This window comes from Etheostoma spectabile, chromosome 14 (genome assembly GCF_008692095.1).
Source record: "Etheostoma spectabile isolate EspeVRDwgs_2016 chromosome 14, UIUC_Espe_1.0, whole genome shotgun sequence".
In the NCBI taxonomy this organism is placed as follows: Eukaryota; Metazoa; Chordata; class Actinopteri; order Perciformes; family Percidae; genus Etheostoma; species Etheostoma spectabile.
Window position 1 is genome coordinate 7177965 of NC_045746.1, and position 4716 is coordinate 7182680.

Genomic DNA, 4716 nt, shown 5'->3' on the forward strand with positions numbered 1-4716 from the left:
GGCGCCCAGAATATCTAACCCCCATATCGGCATACAGTAATATCTAATCCCCATATAGGCCTACAAATATCTAATTCTTATAATGCCTACAGAATTCTACTCCCCATATAGCCATACAGATATCTAATCCCATATAGGCCTACAGAATATCTAATCCCATATAGGCCTACAAATATCTAATCCCCATATAGGCCTACAGAATATCTAATCCCCATATGGCCTACAGAATATCTAATTCTTATAAATGCCTACCAGAATATCTACCCCCATATAGCCCTACAGATATACTACTCCTCATATAGGCCTACAGAATATCTAATCCCCATATAGGCCTACAGAATCTCTAATTCTTATAAAGGCCTACAGATATCTACTCCCCATATAGGCCTACAAATATCTAATTCTTATGAAGGCCTACAGATATCACTCCCCATATAGCCCTACAGAATATCTACTATCCACATATCATGCCTACAGAATATCTAATCCCCTATAGCCTACAGAATATCTAATCCCCATTAGGCCTACAGAAATCTATTCTTATAGCCTACAGACTATCTCATCCCCATATACCCTACAGAATATCTACTCCCCTATAGGCCTACAGAATATCTACTCCCCATATAGCCCTACAGAATATCTACTCCCATATAGGCCTACAGAATATCTACTCCCCATATAGCCCTACAGAATATCTACTCCCCATATGCCACATAATCTATCATAGCCTACAGAATATCTACTCCCCAGTATTGTCTACATATTATCTTACCCCATATAGGCCTACCAGAATATCTACCCCATGTTCAGGTACAGCGAGTAGTTCTTGCTTTATCTGAAAGGCTTGTCAGTAATACTCTGTACTGTTTTATAATTACAGGGTGTGTGTAATTTGGGTTTTCTGTTTGACATTTTATTATTTGTATTTTATTTTCAATGCACATGAAATGACATTGACATTTTTGTTTTTTATTGACGGCTGGCTTCATTAATAACACAACCCAATCATCATCTGATGCTACTTGCTGTGAATACCTTGTCATGCTACAGTATTGTGGCATGTGTAGTATCAAGACATCCTGGCAAGTGTCTGTCGGCCCCGGCTAGGAGCGAATGGCGGATGATGGGCCTGTTTGGGAGAAAGTCCAGGGCTGTTTTAACCCCTCCGTCCCTGGGTGGACAGAGCATTTTTGGAGCTCTGCTATCCGTTTGTGCAGTAATGTACATCCACGGTTTATTCTGTTTTTGGTGTTGACTGTGTTTGGAAGTGCAGCATGAGTCCGCTTACAGTGAGCAGCCTCCTCGCACTGAGCTTTCATCATAATCACCAACAATAAATGACATTTCTGCTAAGTCAGAACTCACAGGATTCCTGTTCTCATGTGTCAGGGCTGTTCATCAGGACCGTGATATGGAAGCCCCACACATTCTGCTGTTTCAGGGGTAACCTCACACTTACACAGGCGCTCAATACAAAAACACCATTTACATCATCTTAAATGCTGTTTTAAAAAAAAATGAACCCAATATACTGTACACTGCCATTTTAAAGTTGAGGAATATATTAAATTGTATCTGTTTTGACCTGAACAACCGAGGATTCCTACACTCTTGGCTGAGAGGCAGAAATGGAGATTTTTTGGCTGATTTGTCAATTGAGTTTGCGAATTTCCCCAAGTCGTTGTTGTGTTGTCAGCGGTGACACATCATAATATAATTTACACATGCCTTCACTCCATGGATGTACTTTTACTGTAACGCCTTTGTCAGAAAAACCATATTAATACACGTAAGATCTAGAACATTCCTCCTGCTTTCCCATACAAATCCAATTAGACACTGGCTTCAAACTCCTGCAGCAGTGCACAGGCACGGTCTATTTGTGGCACATACTGTTGTACAGTCTGACAGTCACATCTGATCATGCACACACTACACAGCAGCTGAGCGCGTGCCCGCGGCCCTGCTCCGCTCACAGATGTCGCTCTTCCATCCGCCTGCGCTGCTCGGACCCGCTGATATCAGACCGACATCAGGCCGACAGCAGCAGCTCCGCCACACCGACACCGCCCGCCACGCGCCGCGAGCCGCGGAGGAGTGGCCCCCTCGTGCTCCCGGAATGCTGCTGCGTCAGCTGCCCAGTCTTACCGGAACATGAAGCCTTCAAGCCATCCATAGACTGTAATATTGATAATAATGCACAGTCTATGGAGCCCTCCCAAGATGATTGTGTAATATATACAAAGATCAACCCATGTGAGAGAAACACTGCTCCTGTACACTGTCCCATCTGAGCACAATCACAGAAAACCAAAGTCTTATATTAGCTACATCCTTACACTATTTAAAAAAAAAACTAGAATAGCATATTAGCCTGAAGATTAGCTTACCGGTAAACACCGGCCTCGCAAGTTTTTTATCTATGTTTTTAACTTTTTTCTTACGTTTTGGTCACTTTTTTTCATCACTTTTTTCAATGTTTCCACTTTTTTGACTTTAACCTACGTAGCCTAACACTAATTTACTTAGTTTTACAGTTTTTATGGGAATCTTGGTCAATAAACCTAATTTTAGGAAATCATACCTATGTTTAAATTAGAAAAAAAAAAAAATGGAATGATTTACACTAAAATTAAAGGAAGTGTGTTGATGGATATCACAGACTGGAATATGTCAACTTTTACTCATAATATTTCAAAACCACTTCAATGTTTTTGTCAAATGCTATGAAATTTACAAGACACCTCAAAAATTAATAATGTAGAGATTTAAATCTTCTTAAGAGTGTTTGTGGAATTAATCATGTTTATTTGGTAGTTAAAAAGACACTGATACAGAAACAGGTCAATTTGACCCGGACAACATGAGGGTTAATGCATCATCTCGCAATTACAATTCCTTGCATGACCAGCTTTTTAGAATGTCTTTGTACTCATTCCCAGTCTAAAATACATTCAATCAAATCATTCTGTCCATGACTGCACCTTTAGCTTGCTCTGGGTAGCGTGTGCCCCATGCAGGTTGTTCTACAGCAGAACTGCCCGCATTATAGTTAGGGCTCCATCGTTATCCCAAAAATACTATTCTGAGGCAAAAAAATAGTATCTGGCCACAAATTATTTCGTGCCACTTTTTTTTTTCCGGATGTGATTTCGGGACTCCGTAGTGGCAAATACATAAAAATACAGTGGGACTGTACAGATCTATAAATAAATATACATTTTAATATATATCCAAGACTCATGCAATGATGTCTGTATGTAGCATGCCAATTAGTTCTCGCACCTTTTGGTCCAGTTTAGCCACACACTGCTTCCAACAACTCAGCTTCATTCAGGATGGGAACACAGAAGAAACTCAATGCAGTTAAAACTCCATTTGTATATATATATTATATTATGACAGAGGTTAGTGGTAAAAAAGAGGTGTGGTAAACTATAAATTCTGTAGTATTTTTTTTTGTGTGGTGTGTGTGTATATATATATAGTAAAAATCCCATTGATTTCTCCATAAGAATTTAGATATCAGCCATAATGTTAAACCATCCAGGTAGCCTGACCCAGTTTCTGCCTAATGAAGCTAGAAGTCTGTATGATATCAACCTTGTAACATTATAAGAAAAACAATTATCCACTATCTTACGTTAGAAAAACTATATTACCCACAATCCTAAGCGTAACAGCAACGTTTCTGATTGGTCCAACTCGCTGTTACCACAGAAACATTTACCTTACCTGCGAAACCGCGAACAGCTAGAGCGACACAACATAACTAGCTAGCTGACTAGCAAAGGGAGATTCTTGGGTCCCTTGGTTCTGTAGGCCTATATGGGGATTAGATATTCTGTAGGCCTATATGGGGATTAGATATTTTGTAGGCCTATATGTGGATTAGATATTCTGTAGGCCTATATGGGGATTAGATATGCTATACACTCAAAACGTAATATTACTACTCTTTGGCCGGCTCGCAAGCCCAAACATCGTGTGTGCGGCTTGCCTGTTGTTTTATTTCCGGTCTAGCTAAATCTGGTGTACTGTTGTAGTTTTTCTAACGTTACTAGTTGCTGCAACAGAATCTGAAAAGAAATACAAAGTTCTCTTGGCCAAAAAGAACGTTAATCTTGCGATAAAAAAATTAACGCCATTAAAATGGGTTTGCGTTAATGCCGTTAATAACGCGTTTAACCGATTGCAGTACTTAGCACTACTTAGTGCCCTGCTCCTAGCACTCACCACTACCTCTTGCTGAGGTGAAAATAACCCGGCTGTCCTCTTCTTCCTCCGTTTTTTCTTTGTTACACGTAGCATATAAGTGATCGCCTCCCTGCTGTTGGCTGTTAATGTCGCTTTATTAGACTTTTTTGTGCCGATGGCTGTGGGATATACTTGATATGACAAATAGAGTAATAAACAGTCTTTTATTAACTTTAAGAACATCCAATTGCAAAGATATGCGTTATAGTAGTTTAATAAGTCAGCATAAGCGCTAACAGTTTTCCTTCAAATATTCAGTAACAACTAAAAACAGCATCTCAGTTCTTTAGCTTCTGAACAACAGAGTGAGATTCCTATTCTGTATAAAATATAAACAGTACAGCAAAGTGCACATCCAAACATTGCCATTATCACAATATGAATTTTTTCATATCCTGTCATGATATGAAACATTCACCAGTAACTGCTGTCATCAGGCCTTGCTGACACCGCCCCCCC

At 39.7% G+C, this 4716-nt stretch overlaps 1 protein-coding gene and 1 long non-coding RNA gene across 2 annotated transcripts in view; one reads left to right on the top strand and one right to left on the bottom strand.

Annotated features, from left to right (window-relative positions):
- Positions 1–4716, bottom strand: part of LOC116702128 (uncharacterized) — a 22370-nt gene that overhangs the window by 16938 nt on the left and 716 nt on the right. The window lies entirely within an intron of this gene.
- Positions 1–4716, top strand: part of epb41a (erythrocyte membrane protein band 4.1a) — a 76503-nt gene that overhangs the window by 2020 nt on the left and 69767 nt on the right. The window lies entirely within an intron of this gene.